Raw genomic sequence first — 13,733 nt, 5'->3', positions numbered from 1 at the left:
GCCTGGAGGGGCGGGGTTGTCCCTGCGCGTCTGGGCCCCACTGGCGGGGAGGGTTCGTGGGCCGCCGCCAGTCTCCGGCTGCGAGGACGCCCGGGCTCTCGTTCCCTTTGTTGCGTTCTGCAGTTAGTTAAGGTCTCGAACTTAAAAGAACGTGAAGACCTGGCGTTCCCTAAACTCCTGAAAGCGACCCAAGGTCCGCGGGGACCCGGGCAGCCTGGCAGGACGCGGGAGGCGAAGCGGCCGCCCAGAGGCAGTGCGCGGCTCCGGCCCCGACGACAGTTTGGACTTCAAAAGTCGCAGCTCCGCTGTCGTCCTCCCCGCGGTGGCCCCGCCCCGGCCCCCCCCCGCCCCGCCGCCCGCCAGGGGCCCGCGGAGTCGCCGCTTCCGTCCGCCCCTCCCGCTGCTCCCCGGGGCTCCCTGCCGCGGCCGCCTCTGCGGTCGGACTGTCTGGCCACCGTCCGCCAGGCTCGGGTTCCCGCGCCGCCCGCCCGGCTCGCGGCTCAGCCCCGAGGGGGATGCGCCGCCGCGCTCGCATCCTTCCCGCACCCGCCCCTCCGGCCGCCGGCCCGCCCTCCCTCTCCCGGGCCCCTGAGAGCTGCGCCCTCCCGACTCGCGGCCGCCCGGCCCGCCTGACATACCAGGAATAGCAGCGCACAATTGTACCTTTCCCGGCCAAGAAACAACCCCCGCGGGGGAGCGCGGCCCACGGCCCTCACCTGCCGCCCGGCCCGCCGAGCTCTCTCCGCGCTCTCCCTCCGCGATCCGGCCCTGCCGCCAGGTGCGCGCCGTCCCCTCCCACGCTCCCCGCCCCTTGCGGTCGCCCGACCCTCCCAGCGACAGAGTCGAGTCGTGGCCTTGGCACGTGCGGCCGTTTCCGCGGAGTCCTGCCCCGCTCCGCCCGGCTTCCAGGTGGGTGTGGTGGTGGAAGGAGGGTCCCCGCCCCTCCACCCCGGCTCGACGCCGAGGGTTCGAGGGAGCGGCAGGAAACCTTGCATTCCCCACTTCCCGCCCGCTTAGCCCAGTCCGGGCCCTGTGACCGCCCTCGCGCTGAGCGTCAAAACTCCCACCCTTCGTGGTTTGAGGACATTCAGGGGACAGCGAGGTGGCACGTTATTTGGTATCCACAGCGGCCCTGGGTAGGTGTGTAGGGCCGTCGGGCGGGAGGCGCACGGGTCGGCTTGTGCTCAAATCAGGTGTGCAAAAAGGAGCCTGCTCCTCTGTCTACGCTCCACGGGCCCTCACTCCACGCTCCTGAGGCACTGTCCAGGCCACAGGTTGATGGCTCTATCTTTGGAGGAAAATAAAGACCGGTTCTTACTCTGCTGAAACGAAAGCAAACCCTGTTCTTATTTTTCTGGTTGTTTACTTTTTATGAAGAAAAACATCAGATATAGAGCAGAGGCTAGTAGAATAAGTGCTATCTAAAACCTAGGGTCTGTATTTAACAAGTGTTTACATTTTGCCTTATTTAATTCATCACCTTTTCTGCTGGAGGGTTTTATTTTTTAATTTTTTAAATTTTATTTACTTGCTTGTTTTTTAAGAGATAGCTCTGTTGCCTAGGCTGGAGTGCAGTGGCGCCATCATAGCTCGCTGTGACCTTGAACTCCTGGGCTCAAGCAATCCTCCTGCCTCAACCTCACAAGTAGCTGGGGCTACAGGCAAGTGATACCACACCCAGCTAATTTCTGTATTTTTTTCTAGAGAGAAGAGTCTCGCTGTGTTGTCCAGGTTGGTCTTTAACTTTGGCCTCAAGCAGTCCTCCTGCCTTGGCCTCCGAAAGTGCTAAGCCATCACACCTGGTGGTCAGTTTTAAAGTAAAGACAAACACCCCTAAATGGTACAATATACATATCATTTTTAAAAGGATGCTTTCCTATATAACCATAATACTATTTTCACACCTAAAACTAACAATAATTATCAACTCATACCACATTCTTCCAACTGACCCAAAAATGTCTTTTACAGCTGACTTACTCAGACCAGGATTCAGTCCATGACCACCAAGTTTATTTGAATACATCTTTTTTCACCCAGAAGAGACTCCTCCTCCTCCCCACTTCCCCTTTTTCTTGAAATGACATTGCCTTGTTGAAAAAACCCGACTGTCTTCTGGATTTATCGTAGGCTTCTTTGTGGTGTCTTCAACATATTTCTCTTCTCTCTCTACTTCCTGCCCTCTGGAAGTTAGCTCTAAAGACTGGATTGGAACCTATCTATCTCTTCTGAGTAAACAGTTCACCACCCACATTCTTCCAGATTGGAGTGGTGGTTTTTGTTTGTTAGGTTCATTTTTGTTCAACCACTTTTTATTGGCACTGTCTATAGTCTGTGGCTCTGTTTAGAAAAGCTGACAAGCTTTAGGAATACGACTGTTCCTGCTGAAATGGAAGTCACTGACTGGACCACCTATTTGCCTCTTGGCTTCAGTATGATCAGACCAAACCCCAAAAGAAAATGGAATAATGAAAGAAACTGGGAAGATATTTCTCTCTCATTGGCTATTCAAAAAACTTTTAAGTGTGGCGGGGTGTGGTGGCTGATGCCTGTAATCCCAGCGCTTTGGAAGGCCAAGGCAGGTGGATCATGAGGTCAGGAGTTCGAGACCAGTCTGGCCAAAATGGTGAAACCCCATCTCCATTGAAAGTACCAAAATTAGCCGAATATGGTGGCACATGCCTGTAGTCCCAGCTACTCGGGAGGCTGAGGCAGGAAAATCGCTTGAACCAGGGAAGTTGGAGGTTGCAGTAAGCTGAGACCGTGCCACTGCACTCCAGCCTGGGCAACAGAGCAAGACTCCATCTAAAAAAAAAAGGATGGATGAGGTAGCTCACCCCTATAATCCCAACACTTTGGGAGGCTGAGGTGGGTGGATCACAAGGTCAAGAGATTGAGACCATCCTAGCCAATATGGTGAAACCCCGTCTTTATTAAAAATACAAAAATTAGCCAGGTATGGTGGCACATGCCTATAGTCCCAGCTAGTCAGGAGACTGAGGCAGGAGAATCGCTTGAACCTGGGAGGAGGTTTCAGCGAGCCAAGATTGCGCCACTGCACTCCAGCCTGGCAACAGAGCAAGACTCCATTTCAAAAAACAAAAAAACTTTTAAGTAATTGGTGAATACTTCATATGTGCTAGATATTATAAGTGATACAACATTTTAAAATTCTAGACACTGAATCCTATGCACTATTCAGTCCAGTAGGACATTCTGCAAGCTTCTTGAGGGTTATTATTACTAGAGTTATATACATTACACATTCAAAGCCGCTGCTGTGTAACTAGCTTTGGGGGCAGCAGCCCAGAATGTTAAGAAGCGCACAGGATTGGGGATCTGAATGCCTTACATTAGCAAACTACCAGAATCACTAAGCTTCAGTTTCTGCATCTGAATAATGTGATAATACTTCAAAGGATTGTTATGAGAATTAAATATGATGGTGGATATAAAAGCCCAAGGTATTGCTTAGCATAGACACTCAATAAACGAAGGTTGAAGATTATTTCCCTTTGGTCTCTTTTTCCAACAATGTGTCAGATTTTTCCTAAAAAGTGGGTATTTCACGTACTTGTTCAAATAATTATAAGAAAAGGCTATAGGGTTTTGCAAATCCTGTTTCAAGTCAGCTTAGGCACCAATCACTGCTTGGCCTCTTTAATGTTGAAAGTTTCCAACTCAGAAGACCCAGATATAATTCTTAGCCTCCTAATATCAGTCATTAGAGTGTTTTACCCTTCTGGAAAGATTTATAGAGCTCTATAGAGAAAGCTCTATAGAGAAAGGTACCATACCTGCCTTCGGAGTTTGAAATGAAATTCACAACAATAAAACATCAAAATTTGTATTTATTTTCCAAAGGAATTGAGGTACTTTTCAATATTTAAAAATATAAAGCAGTACAATTGTATGTATGCATTAGTGATGAACTCTTGATGGGAGAAAGGGGTACAATCTTTCTGGAAGATCACTTGGCAGTAAATATAAAAAGATTTTCAAATACCCATGCTCTGTCTCAGCAATTCCACTTCTTGGAATTTATACCAAGGACCTGCGCCAACATATATGCACAGAATGAGTGATGGCAGTGGGCACAGAGATGCCCCATAGGAGCTTCATAGGAGGATTTGCTTCACAGGACTTACTACCCAGCAATGGAGGGTGTGGTCAACAGATACCCCCAGCTATCAGCCCCTTCAGGGTTGGCCTCAGCTGCAGAGTGCAGCCTCACCTGAGGTCCTTCCCCTCCCAGGGCAGCCCTCATCTGGTCAATGAATGGCTTAAGATTATAAAAACCCAGCCATTTCCACCCAATGAGATAACACTGGGGTCAGCTGAGGCCACAGGACTGTACCACAGTTCACCTTCTCCCTCACCCATCCCTGCTCCTTCCCTCTTCCCTTCACAGGGATCCAGCCCTAGTTAATATCTTACACTACCAATGCCATTTCTGTCAGCTTCTGAAGACTCAACTTGTGATGGCGTTAAGCATGACTTGTTAAGAATGAGAACCCCGGCCGGGCGCAGTGGCGCATTCCTGTAATCCCAGCACTTTGGTAGGCCGAGGTGGGTAGATCACGAGATCAGGAGATCAAGATGATCCTGGCCAACATGGTGAAACCCCAGCTCTACTAAAAATACAAAAGTTAGCCAGACGTGGTGGCACATGCCTATAATCCAGCTACTCGGGAGGCTGAAGCAGGAGAATTGCTTGAACCAGGGAGTGAGAGTTTGCAGTGAACCAAGATCGCACCACTGCACTTCAGCCTGGCTATAGAAGGAGACTCTGTATTCAAAAAAAAAAAAGGAATGAGAATCCCAAAGCTACCAAAAGCCCCAACAATAGAGATAGTGGAGTAAATGATGGCTCCTCCATAGAGTGAGATATTGTGCAGTCATTAAGAATGTAAAGGGAGGCCGGCACGGTGGCTCATACCTGTAATCCCAGCACTTTGGAAGGCCAAGGTGGGTGGATTGCTCAAGCTCAGCAGTTCAAGACAAGCCTGGGCAACATGGTGAAAATCCATCTCTAATAAAAATACAAAAATTAGCTGGACATAGTGATGCATGCCTGTAATCCCAGCCACTTGGCAGACTGAGGCATGAGAATTGCTTGAACCCAGGAAGCAGAGATTACAGTGAGCCAAGATCGCACCACTGCCCTCCAGCCTGAGCAACAGAGAGAGATTCTGTCTCAAAAAAAAAGAACAGAAAAGAAAAAAATGTAAAAGGACATTCAGTGGCACAGGGAAAGAGTTAAAATATATTGCAAAGTGAAAAAAGGCAGTGTATAAAGCACCTTTGTTTGGGTTTGTATTTTTTAAAGGTATAATTTTGGCCACATAGAAGAATTTGAGAAAAACATCACTGAACTTTTAACAGTGGCTATTTCTTTTTAGTTTGTTTTGTTTTATTTTGTTTTTTGAGACAGGGTCTCACTCTATCACCCAGGCTGGAATGCAATGGCGCTCACTGCAACCTCTGCCTCCTGAGCTCAAGCGATCCTCCCACCTCAGCCTCCTGAGTAGCTGGAACTACAGGCACATGCCACCACACCTGGCTAAGTTTTGTATTTTTTGTAGAGACAGTGTTTCATCATGTTACCCAGGCTGATTTTGAACTCCTGAATTCCGGCAATTCGCCTGCCTCAATTTAACCAAAGTGCTGGGATTACAGGAATGAACCACTGTGCCCAGCCACCAACAGTGGCTATTTCCAAGTGGAGATTTTGTGCTTCTCTCTCTTTTCCAAGTGTTTTTGCAAAAGATATGTATATTACCTTTATAAATGAGAAAATCTGTATGACACAGAAATACAATTGGCTTTCCATATGTGCAGGTTCTACCCCTGCAGATTCAACCAACTGTGGATCTAGAGGGTAGAGAGTGAGAGAAACAATAAAAAATAACAATGCAATTAAAAATAACACAAATGTTAAAAAATACAGTATAACAACTGTTTACATAGTGTTTACATTGGATTAGATATTATAAGTAATCTAAAGATGATTTAAAGTATATGGGAGGACTATGTAGGTTTTATGCAAATACTGTATCATTTTATATAAAGGACTTGAATCTGTGGGGTTTTGGTATGAACAGGAGTCCTAGAACCAATTCCCCCAAATCCTGAGCAATGACTGTGTGTCCAAATTTGACTTTCTACGTCATCCCACAACCTTCAGTCTCCTCATTCCTTTCCTGACTTGGGAAATGGTACCATGCCTAAAATTTGAGAGTCATGCAAGACCTTTTCGTCTCTCATCCCAATGCCAACCCCATTCCCAGTCTTGTCAATTCTATTTCTACTACCTTAGTTCAGTCTCTCATTAGCTCTCAGCTAGATTTCAGAAACAGTATGACCTTCTTGAAATCTAACTCTTAAATCAGCAGCATACTCCCCACTCCTGACCCAATTAACCCCTCTTTAAAGGGCTCCCAGTGGCCTTTAAAAACCATCTGACGTTGGCCAACACATTAAGTGGTGTCCTTCGGGATCTGCTCCTGCCCATTTCTCTAACCGCATCTTGACCTGTGCTTCTCCCTTTTCCAGAAATGTGTTTCTCTCCCTCCCTTTGCCTCGCTTTCTCTGACCTATTCGTCCAGGTTCAATTCAGGCCTCTTCCTTCTCAGAATTCAAAAAAACTTAGCAGATCTTCCTGAGCGAGATGAGGCATATCTTCTTTATGCAATCAGAGCCCCTTTCACGAGGTATTATATTGCCTCTTTTCCTCATTGAACCTTAAGCAATTTAAGAGGGCCTGGCTTGGTGCCTGACACATATCTAATATTCAACAACTGTTTATTAACTGGACTGTGTATATGTAAAACTTATAACTTAATGTACAGAATTAATAAAGCATTGATAACAGCAGAGTAGAAAATATCCTTGCTTAGTGCCACTGATACAAGAATTTCCTTACAGCAGGGTCTCTCGACAGAAGGACAATTGACAATCCGGGTCAGATAATTCTTTGCTATGGGGATTTTCCTGTGCATTATAGGATGTTTAGCAGGATCCCTGGCCCCTACCCACTAGATGCCAGCAATATCCCTGTAGAAGTGATAACGAAAAATGTTTCCAGACACTGCCAAATGTCCCCTGGGGGCAAATCACACACCCCCACCCCACCCCCGTTGAGGACGACTATTCTACGTAAAGAAACTGGCTTTGTTAGGAAATGCTTTTCTATAGTAAAAGTGAACCTTAGGCCCAAGTTTCTTGCAGCAAGTGGCAGGGTAGGGTGGAGAGGAGTTAGGATGAATTGGGCAGAAAAAGGCTACTCTGTGTTGTAAAGGAAGATGGAATGGGGCTGAATGGTACCTGGGCAGAGATTATGAGAGAGGAGGCCCTGTTGGCTGGAAATCATTGAAAGAAGAAACATACGATAGGAATTCTTCTGATAAAAGAACTGAATGTTGTACTGTGATTGGTTATGATTCAAAAAAGTATCTGCCCTTCTAAGTTCAGAAATAACCAACATATGGAATATGTGTGTATTTCTCATGCTTATATGACAGCTTATTTAACACAAAGAAAGACTCCTAGAAGGTAGATAAAAGCATATTTAATAAGAATTATACTTATCCTATCTCTATCCCATTTCTACCCACAAAAAAATACATCCTTCAGTGTCAGTAATAAGAAGGTATGTTGTCAGTACTTACATCATGGTATTCAGACAAGAAGGTTCAATTCTATATTTGGACATCAAAGCCAGAGAAAAAAGAAGCCAACATGTTACGGAAAATGATTAAGAAATGAACATAATAGGGGAAACATGTACGCACCAGAAAGCAAAAGGAGAAAAACAAAGTGAATCCCATATCATAACACTCCTCTAAAAAGAAGACAACCCTTCAGGAAGTTTCCAGTGCAGCTTTAGGATGAGGAATGCTTCACCCAGTGGACTAAGGCAAGGGTCCTAAATTTGTCTTCTGAAGCTACTGGACTGTTAACTGAGAAGGGATAGATGAGAAGCCCTCAAGTTCTTATCGACCTTCGTCTCATGTACACAGACATCTCATTAAGAGATCAGCTGAGATGGTAACTTTCAAAACATGGGACCAACCCTGTAATTTGAAAAGCAGTTGGTTGTTTCCTCCCTACTATAAAGATCTGAAGAGTTTTTTTGAGTTTTTTTTTTTTAACAAGTAGAGGGGTTTCCTATCATTGAACTTAAATCATTTAACATAAATCCAAGACCTTTTTTAAAGGTCCTCCATTCTAGCTAGAATTACAAAGCCACATTATAATTCTCTAAGTGATAGCCATGAGCTCAAAAGGACTTACCCTAGAATTAGCTTTAAAATAAACTATTGCAGCTTCTGGGAAAGAGGAAAGAGTGTGTTTACTAAACTTCTCTTCCTGAAGCCCATGAAATGAAAAAAAATAAACTCTGTGTTTTCCCTAGAAGGCTATCTTTAGTAAGGATAATCAAAGATAAAAATATTTAAGTCCAGTTTTTCCTAAAATATGTGTGTGTGTGTGTGTGTGTGTGTGTGTGTGTGTGTGTGTGTGTCTTTTGGTAGAGAACTTCTACCTGATCACTCATTAACTTTATTTGATAAGAGACATAACCTTACTCTCAGTTCAAACTGTTCTGCTAAAAAGGCAGGGAAAAATATTTAAGCACAGTATGCACTGAATTATTAATACAGATGCTCGTCAACTTATGATAGGTTACATCTGATAAACCCATTATAAGTAGAAAATTTTGTTAAGTATTTAACCTAGCAAACATTATAGCTTAGTCTAGCTTCCTTAAACATCCTCAGAACACATACATTAGCCTACAGTTGGGCAAAATCATCTAACACAAAGCCTATTTTATAATAAGTTGTTGAATATCTTATGTAATTTATTGACTACTGTACTGAAAGTGAAAGACTGACTGTATGGATACTCTTAAGTATGGTTTTGGCTAAGTGTGTAGCTCTTTTGCATCATCGTAAAGATAAAAAATTGTAAGTTGGGGACCACCTGTTCTTTAGAATTGTAATTGCAATTCTTGTTTACATTCTGAAATTGGACTCAGAGAGGAAACAAGCCATATATTATAGGAAATTAATACTTCCTATAAAAGTTTAAACTCCTATTTTTATAATAACTCCTTTTTTCCCTGTATTCTATGACTACTAGGTGGATACCAGTAATATTTTAGCTTTAAAAAGGAAAGGATAGTATCTATGGTCAACAATAATGTATCATACACTTGAAAAATATATTGGCCTAGTACACTGGCTCATGCCTGTAATCCCAGCACTTTGAGAAGCTGAGATGGGCAGATCGCTTGAGCCCGGGAGTTCAAGACCAGCCGGGGCAACATGGCGAAACTTGGTCTCTATAGAAAATATAAAAATTAGCTGGCTGTGGGGCCATGCAACTGTGGTCCAAGCTACTTGGGAGGCTGAGGTGAGAGGATGGCTGGAGCCCAGGAGGTGGATGTCACAGTGAGCTGAGATTGTGTCATTGCACTCCAGTCTGGGTGACAGAGTGAGACCCTGTCTCAAAAAAATTTAAACATATATATATATATGTTAAGAGGGTAGATGGTATGGTTTGGCTGTGTCCCCACCCAAATCTCAACTTGAATTGTATCTCCCAGAATTGACACATGTTGTGGGAGGGACCCACAGGGAGGTAAATGAATCATGGAGGTAAATGAATCAAGACTATTGATATGAATCAATAGTCTTTCCCAGGCTATTCTCATCATAGTGAATAAGTCCCACGAGATCTGATGGGTTTATCAGGCGTTTCCGCTTTTGTTCTTCCTCATTTTCTTTTGCTGCCACCATGTAAGAGGTGCCTTTCATCTCCCACCATGATTCTGAGGCCTCCCCAGCCATGTGGAACTGTAAATCCAATTAAATCTCCTTTTCTTCCCAGCCTCAGTGTGTCTTTGTCAGCAGCATGAAAACAGACTAATACAGTAGATCTAATGTTTATCACAATAAAATTTTCAAAAATGTTTTTTAAGGAAAAGATTAAAGACCACAGGACTGACTGGCCTGGAGACAAGAGACCCAAGTTGTATTCCTAGGTTTACCATTATTGTTAATCTGGGCCTCCATTGTAAGAGCACAGTGATCTTAAGCAAATCTCACCCTCACCTCTACACAGTGTGAAGAAACCTTACAAAAAGCTATGAAATGAAGTTTTTGGCTGGTCTTCAGAGCTTCAGCATGGCCATTAAAACTTGTGTGTACCAAGACAGGTCTGGTACTCCTTCAAGTGTTGAAAATAATCATGAGAGAAAAAGGAAGCCTTGGAGCCAGCTCCATCAGAAGATTCTCTATGAAACAAGGTAATGGAGTTTCCCTGAACATGAAGATCAGTTTAGAATTTTCACAGGGATCATGAACACCACCAGATGATCTCTAAGGTAAATCATCAAAGTCTCCCAGAAGCTCTTGGACTAGGAATGTTCTATCCATTACTCTATTAAACTCTTTGGCCCCTGTGGACAGAAACAGAACAGTGAGGCCAAACTACTCCAATCTCATGTAACTGAAATTACAAAAAAAAAATCCATAACCCTAGGGCTTTCTCTAGATAGAGGGAGAAGACGTCTATCTACAGCTTCATTTCTGCTTACTGAGAAAATCAACTGGAGAGGAAGCCCTGCCTAAGACTTTAATATGAATCACACACACACACACACACACACACACACACACACACACACCTTCTGCTGGACCTTCACATGGTTAAAGGGCTATCAACTTCTGTTATTTAAGGAAGTGCGGTCACAGTCTCTATTTGACTTCTGCAGAGATAGGTCTCTGGGCATGGTCTAGATAATCAGAAGAATATGAGAAGAAAGGCCTGAAATAATGCTACATAAATACAAAAGGCTCTTTATCTCTTTATTGTGGAAAAGAGAATTTATTTACTAGACATAGTTTCCTTAGAGAAATATCTCTGTCCTTTAATATGTGTTCAGACTGTCCAATCCTTGAGAATAACTGTTTGACCTTGGGAGATCTTGTGTGAATGTGTTTTATTCAAAGGGCACTCAGAGAAGACCAAAAGAAATCAGGAAGAATTAAAAGGGTCATGATTACTTCCTACTGGCCGAGAAACCTCAACACAGGCAGCATTTCTCACACCGACCACCATCCTATATTTTTGTGCTATAGATATTCACCACTGTTCCCACCACTTCTACAACTCAGATTCTAGAATACGTAATCCTGTGTGGATCCTTGTGTCTAAGGGTGTTGATATGGTTTGGCTGTGTCCCCACCCAAATCTCATCTTGAATTGTAACTCCTACAATTTCCATGTGTTATGGGAGGAACCTGGTGGGAGGTAATTGAATCATGGAAGTGGGTCTTTCTCATGCTGTTCTCGTGATAGTGAGTAAGTCTCACGAGATCTGATGGTTTTAAAAATAGGAGTTTCCCTGTACAAGTTCTCTTCTCTTGTCTGATACCATGTGAGACACACCTTTCACCTTCCACCATGATTGTGAGGCCTCCCCAGCCATGTGGCACTATAAGTCCATTAAACTCCTTTCTTTTGTAAATGTCCCAGTCTTTGGTATGTCTTTATCAGCAGCACGAAAACAGTCTAATACAGGTGGGGTTTCCCTGAACATGAAGTTCTTCTAGTAAGTTCCAGAGTGAAACCAAGTCCTTCAGGTAGTGAGTAAAATATTCTTAAATTACGGGAAATTGGCCCTATGAAACATTTATGAAAGGTGCTCTCTCCTACAAATGAGAGCAGGTGGATCTTGGCATAGAGCAGAGATGCTAGGAAGCTGGATAAAGCTGCAAAGGGTCTAATATTTTTGCTTAGATTTTGGAAATAGTTATATTCAAAATACAGGTTTACCGTAGTGATGGGATTGCTGTATTCTAATGTTCTCCTGAAGTGTGGAAACCTTCAGTCAAGATGGAGACATAGCTCTGCCTTATGGCACCTTGGAGAGTATGCCAACGCCCAGCCAGAGGCAAAGTGCTCCCCGGGAAGGATCACTGTCTGTCATAGATGAGGAGACTGAAACAGAAATTGACAAGTCAGCAGAAGCAAACCATTGAACGAGAGATGGCTGGAGATATGTACACCCTGGATAATCCATGAGATACTGGAGGAAGCCTGGGATGATCATTCAAAGCATTCTATTTGAAAATTAAAGGAGATGTAACTCCAAAAGTTTGAATATTTAGGAATATCAAAAAAAAAACCACACCTGTTTATTATGTGTTACAAACTGACTATATTCTCCCACTAGTAGAAAAGGCTGGGGAAAACAGCATTACCCATCACGTCACCTTCCAAAGTTTCATTCCTAGTTACACCACAGTCAGATTTTCAGTAATTTTTATCTCCCTATAACATTCCTAAAAACAAATCTAAATTGGCAAATTTCAGTAAGGAAAGTTTTCATTGTTTTGAAAGAAAAATTTTACTTGATGATACCTAAAATAAATTACCAATTTAATCTTTTTTTTTTAATGCTTGGTTGGGCACAGTGGCTCATACCTATAATCCCAGCACTTTGGGAGGCCAAGGCAGGCGGATCACTTGAGGTCATGAGTTCCAAACCAGCCTGGCTGACATGGAGAAACCTCATCTCTACTAAAGTACAAAGATTTGCCTGGCATTGTGGCATACACCTGTAATCCCAGCTACTCCGGAGGCTGAGACACGAGAATCGCTTGAACCTAGGAGGTAGAGGTTGCAGTGAGCCTAGATCGCACCTGCACTCCACCCTGGGCAACAGATCAAGATTCTATATCAAAAAAAAAAAAAAAAAATGCTTTGGCCTTTCTGATTCTGCCTTAGAAAATACATAATACTGTTTAATAGAGATGCCAAAATAAATAAATGCTTGTCCCAAAAAAAGTCAAACACAAGAAAATACTAACAATATTTTAAGTTTAATTTAAATTTTAGAGACACTTAAAATTATTTTTGCTTTTCTAGTGGTTTGCAAGAATTATCATTTTTAAAATAACTGCAATGTCAAATGAATGTTTCATTTTAGTTTCAACAAAATAATTTTATAGTAACATTTTGTGCCTGCAAAATTCTTTGCCAAAGAGGTATTTTGTTCATTAAGTCCTAGTGGCCTAAGAGAAGGTTATTGAATACTAAACCAAAAAAAGCAGGAGTTACTAAATTTAAGATCTGCTTTCAATTAGTATCCTGATATATTCAGCCAACACAATAAAACATAATAAAATCTTATGCATAAAAAAATTATTGAAAATCAAAACCCATTAGTATGCTCTACGCTTACTGCCAGATGCCTTGAATATATCTAATGTCAGGTTAGGAGAGTGGTCGTAAATCAGCGTGACACCTCGCCCTAAGCATCCATTTCTGGTTTGATCCCTTGAAAGGTGCTCTAGACTTATAATTCTTAAAGTACTTAAAGACATCATCAGAGTAGAAACATTTTAATTATGAAGGTAGTACTTATGGACAATTACAAGATTGAGAAAAAGAATGAGTAAAAAAATTTTCAAAGCAAATTCCAGCAGGACTTAATAATACTAGACAAACAAACCTAACGTGGCTTTGAGTAGTAGCTCAATTGATGTTTCTGCATGCACTTACCATGTTGTATGTAAAAGCACCTTAGAAACTATAACATGTCTTATGCTGTTACAATATTTTCTCCTGCCAAGGCATAGTCTACCAGTGCAAGGGATCAACAATGATTACAAAATTGATAAGAGGAAGTTACAAATTTCCAGTCTTGTGGTTACTGATAA

The 13,733-nt window shown here is 42.9% G+C and overlaps 1 long non-coding RNA gene across 1 annotated transcript in view; it reads left to right on the top strand.

Moving 5' to 3' along the window:
• The first annotated feature begins 612 nt into the window (after positions 1 to 612).
• LOC105730673 (uncharacterized) overlaps positions 613 to 13,733 on the top strand; it is a 28,708-nt gene continuing 15,587 nt past the window's right edge. Inside the window, exon 1 of the long non-coding RNA XR_001110539.3 lies at positions 613 to 778. This is a non-coding gene — a long non-coding RNA (uncharacterized LOC105730673). The remainder of the gene's footprint in view (positions 779 to 13,733) is intronic.

This window comes from Aotus nancymaae, unplaced genomic scaffold, assembly GCF_030222135.1.
Source record: "Aotus nancymaae isolate 86718 unplaced genomic scaffold, 86718_ANA_hifiasm-v0.15.2.pri h1tg000088l, whole genome shotgun sequence".
In the NCBI taxonomy this organism is placed as follows: domain Eukaryota; kingdom Metazoa; phylum Chordata; class Mammalia; order Primates; family Aotidae; genus Aotus; species Aotus nancymaae.
Note: the sequence above shows the minus strand (reverse complement) of the source record. Positions and strands in the feature narration are given on the sequence as shown.